This window comes from Loxodonta africana, chromosome 3 (assembly GCF_030014295.1).
Source record: "Loxodonta africana isolate mLoxAfr1 chromosome 3, mLoxAfr1.hap2, whole genome shotgun sequence".
Classification (NCBI taxonomy): domain Eukaryota; kingdom Metazoa; phylum Chordata; class Mammalia; order Proboscidea; family Elephantidae; genus Loxodonta; species Loxodonta africana.
Window position 1 is genome coordinate 25,182,113 of NC_087344.1, and position 16,713 is coordinate 25,198,825.

Here is a 16,713-nt window from a genome sequence, read left to right on the forward strand (position 1 = left end):
CCCATTGTTGTTGAGTCGATTCCAAATCACAGCAGCTCTACAAGACCAAGTGGAACTGCCCCAACAGGGTTTCCAAGGCTGTGCACTTTAGGGAAGCGCAGTGTCATCTCTTTCTCCTGATGTGCAGCTGGTGAGTTTGAATCATAGACATTTCAGTTAGCACCAAGCACTTCTCTGCTGCACCGTCAGGACTCCTTTCAAATGCATACATTTGGGGATACATACGCAAGTGAAAAAATATTTTAAAAAGCAAATAAATGACCCTTACACACATCAAGATATTGGTTGTATCAAGAGAGTAGAGGGGATTTGGTTAAAAATCAACACAAGGGGGTAGTTAAGAGCAAAGGTCTATCCATTGCATTGATGTCCATTTTATATTTTACTCAACTGTACACTCAGTAGAAATACAGCTGCATGTATGTAAAAAATTCTAAACAAATTTACGAATAAAAAGAAACATTCACAATCTGAAAATAGGTATATACAAAAGAAAACACATCAAAGAACAAAGATGGTGAAAAGTTCACTTTCCCAGAAGCGGATGAAAACCAAGGATATCCATTATTCCTTTCCTGTTCAACTACATTCTAGAGAATTTCAAAAGTACATTCTTCTAAAAAAAAAAAAAAAAAGGGTTAAACACTTGAAGGGTAAAAAACCACAGCCTATTCTATTTCATGGGCTAAATAATTATGTATATACAAGCACAAAAGCACATACAGATCGTTAGAGGACTAAGAGATATTAGCCCTGATGGCACAGTGATTAAGTGCTTGGCTGCTAACCGAAAGGCCAGTGGTTCAAATCCCCCAGTGGCTTCATGGGAGAAAAAATCTGACTATCTGCTCCTGTAAAGGTTACAGCCTAGGAAACCCTACAGGGCAGTTCTACGTGTCATATAGGTTCATTATGAGTCAGAACTGACTTGACGGCACACAACAACATATACACTAGTACCAAGCAGCTGAAAATTTAACTTTAAAAGGATAGCATATTTTACTGAAAATAAGAATGGAGGAGTGTAAGTAAATAAAAGATGCTAATGAAGTATTACAAAACATTATTAAATGATACCAAAAATGACTAAAATAAATGAAAAGATGGGTATGCTTTTACAAAACTGTTCTACCCAAATAAATCTTATTTACGCAGAACTTCAAAAAAAACTCCAACCAACATTAATTTCCTCAGAAGTTCCTAAAAAATACTACAAAAATTTATATGGAAGTACAAATCTCCACAAACAGCCCAAGATATTCTAGGGAATACTGCATGGGGAAATTTGCAGCATTTCATCCAGTTGTACATATGGTCTGAACGAGTTGGAATAGGTTCAACAGCACCTGTGAACAACAATAGTTACCTCCAGGTTAATGAGATCAGGACAGGACAGAATGGGAGGCTCTAAGACCTTACAAGTCCTATTTAAAATCAGGTGTTTAGATTTGTGTTATCAAAACTTTACATGAAAATGGGGGGCCAAGATGGTGGAGTAGTCAGACGCTTCTTACAAGACCCGAAAAAGCAAGTGAAATGATTATATGTATGACAAGCTAGGAGCCCTGAGCATCAACAGCAAAGTTAGGAAATCAGACTGAGCACCAGGAGGAGGGAGAGACGGTTCAGAAGCGGCAAGAAGGTGGGAACTGGCGTCCCTCAGGCACAATCCCCTGGAGTGACCACGGTGGGGCTGGCAGTAGCGTTCGGGACTCAGCTTCCTCAGGGAGAGACAGTGAGCCCCACAGTCTACACACACATCCAGAACCAGAGAAGAACAGCACTCTCGGCAGAGGCTAAGTACTTGCATTTATTTTACTGCGCTCCCAGTCTTCAAGACAGCTTTGGTGGCTGTTGATCTCCCTGAGCCTGAGTCAGGTCCTGCTGCGCGCCCTGAGCCATTTTCCCAGCCTTGAAGAAGGAATAAATTAACAATTGGGGGAAAAGATAATCTGCTACCTCCAACAAGCTGGGGAGCTCAGGACAGAAGCGACTCCTGTCCAGGCACAAACAGTCCGCAGACTTTGAATACCATTCACCCTCTCGTGGACCTGAGTGGGCCCCCTTCCAGAGATTAGGCCCTTGTTGGCAGACTGCAATGGTGTACGTGCTTGAGATGTGACTTCAGTTATTTCAGTTGTGCGGTGGAGAGGTGGGTTTTTGATGTTTGACACTGCCTTGCCTCTTAAACAGGGTCCTCACCTACCCACATCACGGACCTAATAAGAACTGGTGGCTCCAACCACATCACCTAGGCACCCATGACAGGGGTCCAAGGGTAAGTGGTACCTCCCAGTTCTTAAAACCAAAAGTTTTGGGCGCCCGTGGCCTGGCTGTAGAACCCACACCCGCTTGCCTAGAGAACAGGGATGTACTTTCCTTACAGATACTCAGGGGATGGTTGTCAGACACCTTACTTGTTCACAGTGTGACCCCCTGCTGCAACCAGATAACCTCTGCCTACACCCATCACCCCGCCCGTCTAAGACCGTAGGACAGAGCCTGTACCACACACTTGGACACCTGAGATGAATCCATACAAGTGAATGGACTCCAAAGCTCATATACCTGGTAAAAGCTCTAGCCATCTGATGACAGGACATTAGAGCTTCAAAGGCGCAAACAATTAAGCTAGCTCACTCAAACAGCCTACGTGGGCATATCAAAACAAGACAAAGAAGCCAGGATACAGTAAGCAAACATAAAATAAATTAATACAATAACTTGTGGATGGCTCGGAGATAACAACCAATATCAAATCACATAAAGAAGTAGACCATGATTGCTTCAACAAGCTCTCCAAACAAAGCCACAAGGAATTTTCCAGATGAAGATATCTTCCTGGGATCACCAGATGGAGAATACAAACGATTAATACACAGAACTCTTGAAGAGTTCAGGAAAGAGATCAGGCAAAATGTAGAACAAGCCAAGGAACACGCATATAAAGTAGCTGAACAAATTAAAAACGTTATTCAAGAACATAATGAAAAATTTAGCAGGCTGCAAGAATCCACAGACAGACAGACAGCAATCAGAAATTCAGAAGATTAACAAAAAAATGTCAGAATTAAGACAACTCAATAGAAAGTCAGAGGAGCAAAACTGAGAAAATGGAAGGCAGAATTAGTGGAACTGAAGATAAAACACTTGGCACGAATATATTTGAAGAAAAATCACATAAAAGAATTTTAAAAAATGAAGAAACCCTAAGAATCACGTGGGACTCTATCAAAAGAAATAACCTACGAGTGAATGGAGAACCAGGACAAGGAAGGATAACAGAATATACAGAGAGAATCATTGAAGATTACTTGGCAGAAAACTTCCCTGATATCGTAAAAGGTGAGAAGATATTATCCAAGATGCTCATCAAACCCCATATAAGGCAGATCTCAAAAGAAAGTCACCAAGAAATATTATAATCAAAATTACCAAAACCAAACATAAAGAGAGAATTTTAAGAGCAGCTAGGGATAAACAAAAAGTCACCTACAATGGAAAGTCAGTAAGAATAAGCTCGGACTACTCAGCAAAAATCATGCAGGCAAGAAGGCAATAGGATGACTTATATGAAAAACTGAAGGAAAAAAATTGCCAGGAAAGAATCATATAACCAAAACTGTCTCTCACATATTAAGGGGAAATTAGGACATTTCCAGATTAAAAAAAGGTTAGCAAATTTGTAAAAGCCAAACCAAAACTACAAAATATACTAAAAGAAGTTCTCTGGCTAGAAAACCAATAATATCAGATGTCAACCGAAGGACATAGCAACCAAATATCAACCAAGATAGGGAAATCACAAAAATAATAAATCAAGTTACAAAAATGATCAAAAAAGGGAAACAGTGATATCATTATGTGAAAGATGACAACACTAGAACAATAAGGGGGACTAAAAAATGAAGTCATACATCTTTCATGTGGAAAGGATGTCAAGGCGATATAAAGAAATAAAAGTTTAGTTTAAACTTCGAAAAACAGGGTAAATATTAAATTAACCACAAAGGAGACTAACAATCCTGCACATCAAAATAAAATACAAGAAAAATATACAGCTTCAGGGAAAACAAAATCAACAACGAATAAGGAGGGAAAGACCATATGTAGCAAAAAACTACTCAGCACAAAAAATTAAGGGGAAAAAAGAAACTGTCAACAACACACAAGAAAAGACATCAAAATGACAGCACTAAACTCATACGTATCCATAATTATGCTGAATGTAAATGGACTAAATACACAAGAAAAGAGATAGACAGTGGCAGAATGGATAAAATCCATCTATATGCTGCCTATAAGAGCCTTAAAGACACAAACTAAAGCTCAAAGGTTAGAAAAAAAATATATCAAGCAAACAACAACCAAAAAAAGAGCAGGAATGGCAGTATTAATTTCTGACAAAACAGATTTTAAAGTTAAATCCACCAAAAAGGTTAAGAAAGGACACTATAATGACAAAAGGGACAATATACCAGGAGGATATAATCATATTAAATATTTATGCACCCAACAACAGGGCTTCAAGACACATAAAACAAACTCTAACAGCATTGAGAAGTGAGATAGACAGCTCTAAAATAATAGTAGGAAACTTAAACTCCACTTTTGGTGAAAAACAGAACATCCACAAAGAAGCTCAATAAAGACACGGAAGATCTAACTGCCACAATCAACCAACTTAACCTCACAGACATATACAGAACACTCCACCCAACAGCAGGCAAGTATACTTTCTTTTCCAGTGCACATGGAACATTCTCTAGAACAGATGACATATTATGACATAAAGCAAGCCTTAACAGAATCCAAAATATCAAAATGTTACAAAGGATTTTCTCTGACCATAAAGGCATAAAAGCAGAAATCAATAACAGAAAAAGCAGAGAAAAGAAATCAAACACTTGGAAACTGAACAAAACCCTGCTCAAAAATGACTGGGTTATGGTAGACATTAAGGATGGAATAAGGAAATTCATAGAATCCAATGAGAATGAAAACAGTTCCTATCAGAACCTTTGGGATAGCTAAAGCAGTGCTCAGAGGTCAATTTACACACACAAAAAATGTACACATACAAAAAGGGCCAAAATCAAACAATTATCCCTACAACTTGAACAAACAGAAAGAGAGCAACAAAAGAAACCCTCAGATACCAGAAGAAAACAAATAATAAAAATTAGAGCAGAATTAAATGAAATAGAAAACAGAAAAACAACTGAAGACTAAACAAGACCAAAAGCTGGTTCTCTGAAAAAAATAACACAATCGATAAACCACTGGCCAACCTGACAAAAGAAAAACAGGAGAGGAAGCAAATGACCCGAATAAGAAATGAGATGGGCGATACTACAACAGACCCAACTGAAATTTAAAGAATCATATCAGATTACTATGAAAAATTGTACTCTAACAAATTTGAAAACCTAGAAGAAATGGATGAATTTCTAGAAACACACTACTACCTAAACTAACACAAACAGAGGTAGAACAACTAAATAAACCCATAACAAAAGAAGAGATTGAAAAGGTAATAAAAAACCTCCCAACAAAAAAAAATCCTCACCCTGACAGCTTCACTGGAGAGTTCTACCGAACTTTCAGAGGAGAGTTGCATCACTACCACTAAAGGTATTTCAGAGCATAGGAAAGGATGGAATACTCCCAAACTCATTCTATAAAGCTAGCACATCCCTGATACCAAAACCAGGTGAAGGCACCACAAAAAAAAGAAAATTACAGACCTATATCCCTCATGAACTTAGATGCAAAAATCCTCAACAAAATTCCAGGCAATGGAATTCAACAACATATGAAAAAATATTTCACCAAGACCAAGTGGGATTCATACCAGGTATGCAAGGATGGTTCAAAATTAGAAAAAAAAAAAAAAATCAATGTAATCCAGCATATAAATAAAACAAAACACAAGAACCACATGATTTTAACAATTGATGCAGAAAAGGCATATGAAAAAGTCTAACACCCATTCATGATAAAAACTCTCAGCAAAATAGGATCAGAAGGAAAATACCACAAAATAATAAAGGGCATTTACACCACCCTAAATGGAGAAGAGTCTGAAAGCATTTCCCTTGAGAATGGGAACCAGACAAGGATGCCCTTTATCACCACTCGTATTCAACATTGTGCTGGAGGTCCCAGCCAGAGCAATCGGGCTAGATAAAGAAAGAAAGGGCATCCAGATTGGTAAGATAGAAGTAAAAATATCTCCATTTTGCAGATGATATGATCTCATATACAGAAAACCGTAAGGAAACCTCAAGAAAACTACTGAAACTAATACAAGAGTTCAGCAGAGTCTTAGGATACAAGATAAACATACAAAAATCAGCTGGATTCCTCTACACTAACAAAGAGAACGTTGAAGAGGAAATCACAAAATGAATACTGTTTACAGTAGCCCCCCAAAAGATAAAATACTTAGGAATAAATCTTACCAGAGATGTAAAAGACCTATATAGAGAAAACTACAAGACATTACTACAAGAAACCAAAAGAGACTTACATAAGTGGAAAACCATACCTTGCTCATGGATAGGAAGACTTAACAGTGTAAAAATGTCTCCTCTACCCAAAACGATCTATAGATATCAATGCAATTCTGATCCAAATTTCAACGACATTTTTTTAAAAATAATTTTTATTGTGCTTTAAGTGAAAGTTTACAAATCAAGTCAGTCTCTCACACAAAAACCCATATACACCTTGCTACACATTCCCTATTACTCTCCCCCTAATGAGACAGCCTGCTCTCTCCCTCCACCCTCTCTTTTTGTGTCCTTTTCGCCAGCTTCTAACCCACTCCATCTTCTCATCTCCCCTCCAGGCAGGAGATACCAACATAGTCTCAAGGGTCCACCTGATCCAAGAAGCTCACTCCTCACCAGCATCCCTCTCCAACCCATTGTCCAGTCCAATCCATGTCTGAAGAGTTGGCTTTGGAAATAGTTCCTGTCCTGGGCTAACAGAAGGTGTGGGGACCATGACCACCAGGGTCCTTCCAGGCTTAGTCAGACCATTAAGTCAGGTCTTACGAGAATTTGGGGTCTGCATCCCACTGCTCTCCTGCTCCCTCAGGGGTTCTCTGTTGTGTTCCCTGTCAGGGGAGTCATCGGTTGTAGCTGGGCACCATCTAGTTCTTCTGGTCTCAGTATGATGTAGCCAGCAACATTTTTTAATGAGTTGGAGAAACAAATCACCAACTTCATATAGAAAGGGAAGCAGGCCTGGATATGTAAAGCATTACTGGAAAAGAAGAACAAAGTAGAAGGCCTCACACTACCTGATTTTAGAACATATTATACTGCCACAGTAGTCAAAACAGCTTGGTACTGGTACAACAACAGACACATAGACCAGTGGAACAGAATTGAGAATCCAGACATAAATCCATCCACATATGAACTGCTGGTATTTGACAAAGGCCCAAAGTCTGTTAAATGGGGAAAGGACAGTCTCTTTAACAAATGGTGCTGGCATAAATGGATATCCATCTGCAAAATAATGAAACAACACCCATACCTCACACCATGCACAAAAACTAACTCAAAATGGATCAAAGGCCTAAATATAAAATCTAAAATGATAAAGATCATGGAAGAAAAAATAGGGACATCGTTAGGAGTCGTAATACATGGCATAAGCAGTATACAAAACATTAGTAACAATGCACAAACACCCAAAGGAAACTAGGTAACTGGGAGCTCCTAAAAAATTGAACACCTATGCTCATCCAAAGATTTCACCAAAAGAGTAAAAAGACTACCCACAGACTGGGAAAAAGTTTTTGGCTATGACATTTCTGATTAGCGTCTGATCCCTAAAATCTACATGATACTGCAAAAACTCAACTACAAAAAGATAAATAATCCAATTAAAAAATGGGCAAAGGACAAGAACAGGCATTTCACCGAAGAAGACATTCAGGTAGCTAACAGATATATGAGGAAATGCTCACAATCATTAGCCATTAGAGAAATGCAAATCAAAACTACAATGAGATTCCATCTCCAATGAGGCTGGCATTAATGTAAAAAACACAAAATAATAAATGTTGGAGAAGTTGTGGAGAGACTGGAACACTTATACACTGCTGGTGGGAATGTAAAATGGTACAACCACTTTGGAAATCAATTTGGCGCTTCCTTAAAAAGCCAGAAATAATACTACCATACGATTCAGCAATCCCACTCTGTGGAATATATCCTAGAGAAATAGCAGATATATGCACACCCATGTTCACTGCAGCACTGTTTACAATAGTAAACAAAAGGAAGCAACCAAGGTGCCCATCAATGGATGAACGGATAAATTAATTATGGTATATTCACAGAATGGAATACTTCACAGCGGTAAAGCACAATGATGAATCTGTGAAACAGCTTATAACATGGAGGAATCTGGAAGGCATTATGCTAAGTGAAATTAGTCAGTTGCAAAAGGACAAATATTGTACGAGACCACTATTACAAGAACCCAAGAAATAGTTTATAAACACAGAAGAAAATATTCTTTGATGGTTACAAGGGTGGGGAGGGAGAGAGGGAGAGGGGTATTCACTAATTAGATAGTAGACAGGAACTATTTTGGGTGAAGGAAAGACAACACACAGTAGAGGAGAGGTCAGCACAGCTGGACTGAGCGGAAAGCAAAGAAGTTTCCCCAATAAACCAAGCACTTTGAAGGCCAGAGTAGCATGGGCGTGGGTCTGGGGACCACGGTTTCAGGGGACATCTGGGTTAACTGGCATAATAATATCTATTAAGAAAACATTCTGCATCCAACTTTGGTGAGTGATGTCTAGGGTCTTAAATGTTAGCAAGCAGCCATCTGAAGATGCATCAATTGGTCTCAACACACCTGGAGCAAAGGAGAATGAAGAACACCAAAGACACAAGGTAATTATGTGCCGAAGAGACAGAAGCGGCCACATAAATCAGAGACTACATCAGCCTGAGACCACAAAACTAGATGGTGCACGGCTACAACCAATGACTCCTCTGACAAGGAACACAACAGAGAATCCCTGATGGAGCAGGTGAGTAGAGGGATGCAGACCTCAAATTCTTGTAAAAAGACCAGGCTTAATGGTCTGACTGAGACTAGAAGGAGCCTGGAGGTCATGGTCCCCAGACCTTCTGTTAGCTCAAGACTAGAACCATTCCCAAAGCCAACTCTTCAGACAGAGATTGGACTGGACTACAAAATAGAAAATGATACCTGTGAGGAGTGAGCTTCTTGGCAAGTGGACCCATGACACTATGTCAACGGCTCCTCTCTGGAGGGGAAATGAGAAGGCACAGGGGGACGGAGGCTAGCTGAATGAACATGGGGAATATGGGGTGGAGATAAGGAGTGTGCTGTCTCATTTGGGGGGAGAGCAACTAGGAGTACATAGCAAGGTGTATATAAGTTTTTGTATGAGAGACTGACTTGATTTGTAAACTTTCACTTCAAGCACAATAAAAAAATAAATAAATAAAACAATGTGAAAAGTTGCAAGCATTGTTTATATTATACAGCAGAAAGCTAAAATATTATTTAAAGCTGGAAAATAAAATATAATTGTCATGTATTAATGTTAGCAAGTAATCTGACAGCCCCTTCATGTTGATTTAACTTGCCTTAGGTCAGGAGAGCTTTTCTACCTCAGCTTTTTATACCTGGATCTTAGAAATTTACATTTATACTTACTACAGTGAGCTTTATGAAAGGAAAATGTTGGAAACTATCCAACTGTCCACTGATGGTAGTGACATAAAGAAAATTAATCAAAGATACATCCACCAAATGCAGTATTATGGAGTTAATACAGCTTTAGACTCAAGCTGTGCATGTACAGTTATGAAAAGGCCTCCAGGACAATTTGTTAACTGAAAAAACCAAGGATAAATTCCAAGCTCTTTTTTGTGCAACAAAGTAGGGAAAACAAAATTTTTCATTTGCTTGCATTTATATGAAGAAACACTGGCAAGATGCCTAAGAAATTTTATAATAAAGCTGCTTATCCAAAGATAGCTGGTGGAAAAAGTATAGTGTGGATGAGGACAAGGTTAGGAAAAATTCTTCCATAAAGATTGCTTGTTAAGTTGATACTGATATTTGAGCTTCAAAGATATTAACTATTGGGAAAACACAGTAATTTTACTTCTAACCATAATATAAATCAAACAGTATTTACTGTGTTTCCTAGAAATTGCAATTCACAAGTACAGAACCATTTAAGATGCAATCACTTAGGGACTAATTGTTATAAAATGATCTATTTCTGCAAATGAAAAATGTTCAGTTAGAGCTCTGTGTTTAAAACCAGTAATCAGTGATGTAACTCTATATGTTCATTAACTGTCCATCAGAAGAAAGTTCCTAAAATGCCTAGAAGAATTGAAAGATTAATTCTGCCATAACACGGTAAATATAGCAGAAGTGCTTCAGATCCTTTTCAAGATTCAGTCAGCTTTAGAGAACCTTTTACGTAAGTTAAAATAGGCATTCCTCTGCATTTCAGAAGACTAATATCCATTAAATAATAAAAAAACATTATCAGTAGAAACATAACAAAATAATTGTGAAATTTGCTTCCAGTGGAAACTGTGACCCTGAGAACTTAAACGCATATGTGGGGTTGTAGACATACTCAATAAGAATCCTACCCACAAAGGACTCTTGGGATTGAGCAAGAGTGACTGATCAAATAGTAACTCCAACCATAGCCAGACAAAAACATGAACCAGATTCCTCTCTCTTCCCCTGGGAAGATATTAGGTAGCCTCAAAGAAAACGTCTCCATAAGTCTGTCAATTTATCATGCTGCCGAGGCTTACATGCTGCTGTGATGCTAGAAGCTATGCCACCGTATTCAAATACCAGCAGGGTCAACCGTGGCGGCCATGTTTCAGCTGAGCTTCCAGACTAGGAAAAATGACCAGGGGGTCTACTACTGAAAAGAATTAGCAGTGAAAACCATATGAATAGCAGCGGAACACTGATATACTGCCAGAGGATAAGCCCCTCAGGTTGGAAGGTACTCAAGACACAACTGGAGAAGAGCTGCCTCTTCAAAATAGTCAACATTAATGATGTGGACGGAGTCAAGCTTTCGGAACTTTCATCAGCTGATGTGGCACAAGTCAAAATGAAAAAAAAAAAAACAGCTACAACCACCCATTAATAATCAGAATATAGAATGTACAAGATGTTAACCCTTGAAAATTAGAAATAGTCAAAAATGAAATGGAACCCATACACATTGATATCCTAGGCATTAGTGAGCTGAAATGGACTGGTATTGGCCATTTTGAATCAATCATATGGTGTACTATGCCGGGAATGGCAACTTGAAGAGGAATGGCGTTGCATTAATTGTCAAAAAAAAATTCGAGATCTATCCTGAAACAGGACAGGATAATATTCATACACCTAAAGAAGACCAGTTAATACGATTATTATTCAAATTTACACACGAACCACTAAGGACAAAGATGAAGAACCTGAAGTCTTTTACTAACTTCTGCAGTCTGAACTGATCAAACATGCAATCAGGATGCATTGATAATTACTGGTGATTGGAATGCAAAAGCTGGAAACAAAGAAGAAGAATCGGTAATTGGAAAATATGGCCTTGATGATAGAAAGGATGCCGAAGATCACATGATAATTTTTTCAAAGTCTTCATTGCAAATATCTTTTTTGAACAACGTAATTGGTACTATACACGTGGACTTAATCAGATGGAATACAGAGGAATCAAATCAACTACATCTGTGGAAAGACACAATGGAAAAGTTCAATAGTATCAGTCTGACAAGGCCAGTGGTCTATTGAGGAACAGATTATCAGTTGCTCATATGCAAGTTAAAGTTTAAGCTGAAGAATATTAATATTAGAACACGTCCATGAGAGACAAAGTACAACCTTGAGTGTATCCCACCTAAATTCAGAGACTATCTCAAGAATAGATTTCATGCACTGGACACTAATGACTGAAGACCATTCGAGAAGTGGAATGAATGACATTAAGAATATCACACATGAAGAAAGCAAGAGGTCATTAAAAAGACAGGAAAGAGAAAACACCAACACGGATGTCAGAAGAGATTATTAAAGTTGCTATTGAATGTCAAGTAGCTAAACCAAACAGAAGAAATGATGAAGTAAAAGAGACGAACAGAAGATTTCAAAGGGCGACTTTAGGAAACGAAGTATTATAATACCATGCATAATGACTTGGAGATAGAAAACTAAAAGGGAAGAACTTGCTGTCTTGCCTACTGATCATGGGATTCCTCGATCTTCACAGACTGTGAGCAACATCCCTGTTCTCTGACCTGCCAATCATGGGTTTGCCAGCTCCTGCTGCTATGTAAATTAAGAGATGCCTCCATCCTGACTTACGGACCTGGAACATTACAGCCTCTACAACTGCATAAGCCGTTTCCTTGCTATAAATCTCTCTCTACATATATTTACATGCTTCATTCATTTTGCTCCTCTAAAGAACCCAGCCTAAAAGAACACTTAATTGTGCTCACGAGGAACCTACAAAAAGATCAACAGACAGTCGTTCAAACAGAACAAGGGAACACTGTGCAGTTTGAAGTCAAGAAAGGTATATCATGGTTGTATCCTTTCACCATATTTATTCAATAAATATGCTGGGCGAAAAATCCAAGTAGCTGGACTGTATGAAGAATGTGGCATGAGCACTGGAATAAGACTCATAACCTGTGATATGCACATGATACAATTTTGCTTGATGAAAGTGAAGAGGATCTGAAGCAGTTACTGATGAAGGTCACAGTCCAAAGCCTTCAGGATGTATTACACCTCAACAAAAATCCTCACAACTGGATCAATAAGCAACATCATGATCAACGGAGAAAAGGTTGAAGTTGTCAAGGATTTCATTTTACTGGGATCAACAATCAACACTCATGGAAGCAGCAGTCAAGAAATCAAAAGATGCACTGCACTGGGCAAATCTGCAGCAAAAGACCTCTTTAAAGTGTTGAAAAGCAAGGATGTCACCTTCAAGACTAAGGAGCACCTGACCCATGCCATGGTGTCTTCAATCACCTAATACACATATGAAAGCTGGACACTGAACAAAGAGGGCGAAAGAAGAATTGACACTTTTCAACTGTGATGTTGGCGAAGAATACTGAATATACCATAGAAAGCCCAAAGAATGCACAATCTGTCTGGGAAGAAGTACAATCAGAATGCTCCTCAGAAACAAGGATGGCAACACTACGTCTCACATACTTTGGACATGTTATCAGGAGGGATCAGTCCCTGGAGAAGGATATCATACCTGGTAGACTGTTCTTGTTGTTAGGTGTCATCAAGTCAGTTCTGACTCACAGCGGCCCTATGAACACCAGAACAAAACACTGCCTGGTCCTGCACTGTCCTTACAATCATTGTTATGCTTGAGCCCACTGTTGCAGCCTTGGTGTCAATCCATCTCATCGAGGGTCTTCCTCTTTTCCACTGACCCTGTACTTCACCAAGCATGATGTCCTTTCCAGGGACTGATCCCTCCTGACAACATGTCCAAAGTATGTTAAGATGCAGCCTCGCCATCCTTGCTTCTAAGGAGCATGCTGGTTGTACTTCTTTCAAGACAGATTTGTGCGTTCTTTTGACAGTACATGGTATATTCAATATTCCTCTCCAACACCACAATTCAAAGGTGTCAATTCTTCTTTGGTCTTCCTTATTTACTGTCCAGCTTTCACATGCATATGATGCAACTGAAAATACCATGACTTGGGTCAGGTGCACCTTAGTCTTCAAGGTGACATCTTTGCTTTTCAACACTTTAAAGAGATCCTTTGCAGCAGATCTGCCCAATGCAATGAGTCTTCTGATTTCTTGAGTGCTGCTTCCATGGCTGTTGATTGTGGATCCAAGTAAAATGAAATCCTTCACAACTTCAAATCTTTTCTCCATTTATTGTGATACTGCTTATTAGTCCAGTTGTAAGGATTTTTGTTTTCCTCAGTTGAGGTGTAATCCACACTGAAGGCTGTGGTCTTTGATCTCAGGAAGTGCTTCAAGACCTCTTCACTTTCAGCAAGCAAGTTGCGTCCTCTGGATAATGCAGGTTGTTAATGAGTCTTCCTCCAATGCTGATGCTCCATTCTCCTTCATATAGTCCAGCTTTTCAGATTATTTGCTCACCATACAGATTGAATAGGTATGGTAAAAGGATACAACCCTGACACACACCTGTCATGACTTTAAATCACTCAGTATCCCCTTGTTCTACCTGAACAACTGCCTCTTGATCTATGTACAGGTTCCGCATGAGCACAATTAAGTGTTCTGGAATTCCCATTCTTTGCACTGTTATCCACAATTTGTTATGATCCACACAGTCATATGCCTTTGAACAGTCAATAAAACATAGGTAAACATCCCTCCGATATTCTCTGCTTTCAGCCAGAATCCATCTGACATCAACAGTGATACCCCTAGTTCCACATCCTCTTCTGAATCTGGCCTGAATTTCTGGCAGTTCCTTGTTGATATACTGCTGCAGTTGTTTTTGAATGATCTTCAGCAAAATTGTGCTTGCGTGTGATATTAATGATATTGTTCGATAATTTCCACACTTGGTTGGATCACCTTTCTTGGGAATAGGCATAAGTATGGATCTCTTCCAGATGGTTGGTCAGGAGGCTGTCTTCCATATTTCTTGGCATAGATGACTGAGCACTTCCAGCACTGCATCCATTTGTTGAAACAGCTCAATTGATATTCTGTCAATTCCTGGGGCCTTGTTTTTCTCCAGTGCCTTCAGTGCAGTTTGGTCTTCAGTACCACCAGTTCCAGATCATGTGCTACCTATTGAAATGGTTGAACATCGACCAATTCTTTTTGGTATAATGACTCTGTATGTTCCATCTTCTTTTGATCCTTCCTACGTTGTTTGATATTTTCCCCGTAGAATCTTTCACTACTGTAACTCGAGACCTGAATTTTTTTTTTCAGTTCTTTCAGGTTGAGAAACACTGAGTGTGTTCTTCCCTTTTTTTTTTTTCCTATCTCCAGCTCTTTGCACGTGTCATTATAACACTCTGTCTTCTCCAGCCACTCTATGAACTCTTCTGTTCAGTTCTTTTACTTCATCATTTCTTCCTTTTGCTTTAGCTGCTCAACATTCGAGAGCAAGTTTCAGAGTCTCCTCTGACATCCATCTTGGTCTTTTATTTCCTCCTTTTTCAATGACCTCTTGCTCTCCTCATGTATATGTCCTTGATGTCATTCCACAACTCGTCTGGTCTTCAGTCATTAGTGTTCAATGTGTCAAATCTATTCCTGAGATGATCTCTAAATTGAGGTGGGATATACTCAAGGTCGTATTTTGGCTCTTGTGGACTTGCTCTGATTTTCTTCAGTTTCAGCCTGAATTTGCATATGAGTAATTAATGGTCTGTTCCACAGTCAGCCCCTGGCCTTGTTCTGACTGATGATATTGAGCTTTTCCATTGTCTCTTTCCACAGATGTAGTGGATTTGATTCCTGTGTATTCCATCTGATAAGGTCCATGTGTATAGTCACCGTTTATGTTGGTTAAAAAAGGTATTTGCAATGACGAAGTTGTTGGTCTTGCAAAATTCTATCATTCGATCTCCGGCATTGTTTCTATCACCAAGGCCATATTTTCCAACTACTGATCCTTCTTCTTTTTTTCCAACTTTTGCATTCCAATCACCAGTAATTATCAATGCAACCTGATTACATGTTTGATGAATTTCAGACTGCAGTAGCTGATAAAAATCTTTAATTTCTTCATCTTTGGCCTCAGTGGTTGGTACATAAATTTGAATTACAGTTGTATTAACTTGTAGGCGTATGGATATTATCCTATCACTGACAGCACTGTACTTCAGCATAGATCTTGAAATGTTCTTTTTGATGGTGAATGCAATGCCACTTCTCTTCAAGTTGTCATTCCTTGCATAGTAGACTATATGATTGTCCAATTCAAAACGGGTAATTTCAGCTCACTAATGGCTAGGATATCGATGTTTATGCATTCCATTTCATTTCTGACGATTTCCAATTTTCTTAGATGCATACTTTGTACATTCCAGGTTCCAATTATTAACGGATGTTTGCAGCTGTCTCTTCGCATTTTGAGTTGTGCCATATCAGCAAATGAAAGTCCCGAAAGCTTGACTCCATCCATGTCATTAAGGTTGACTCTACTTTGAGGTGGCAGCTCTTCAGTTGTCTTTTGAGTGTCTTCCAACCTGAGGAGCTCGTCTTCCAGCACTATATCAGACAATGTTCCGCTGCTATTCATAAGGTTTTTACAGGCTAATTCTTTTCAGAAGTAGACTGCTGGGTCTTTCTTTCTAGTCTGTCTTAGTCTTGAAGCTCAGCTGAAACCTGTCCTCCATGGGTCACCCAGCTAGTATCTGAATACCAGTGGCACACCTTCCAGCATCACAGCAACACACAAGCCCCCAAAGTACAACAAACTGACAGACATGTGTGGGGCTTGGTAGGTGGCCAGTGAAAAAGAGGAAGACCCTCAAAGAGGTGGATTCACATAGTGACTGCAACAATGGGCTCAAGCATAACAATTGTGAGCCTGACGGAGGACCAAGTAGTGTTTCATTCTGTTGTATACAGGGTTGCTATGAGTCAGATCTGACTCGACGGCACCTAACA

General features: G+C 39.1%; 1 protein-coding gene across 4 annotated transcripts in view; it reads right to left on the reverse strand.

Annotated features, from left to right (window-relative positions):
• Positions 1-16,713, reverse strand: part of LOC100663987 (zinc finger protein 883-like) — a 47,489-nt gene that overhangs the window by 14,530 nt on the left and 16,246 nt on the right. The window contains exon 3 of one of the 4 annotated variants that reach the window (XM_064280708.1): positions 1,809-1,911. The exons of 2 other annotated variants lie outside the window; for them this stretch is intronic. The gene's annotated coding sequence lies outside the window, so the exon portion shown is untranslated. Of the gene's footprint in view, position 1; positions 597-1,808; positions 1,912-16,713 lie in introns of those variants that run through there. One more of the 4 variants, XM_064280709.1, reaches the window with a different exon arrangement.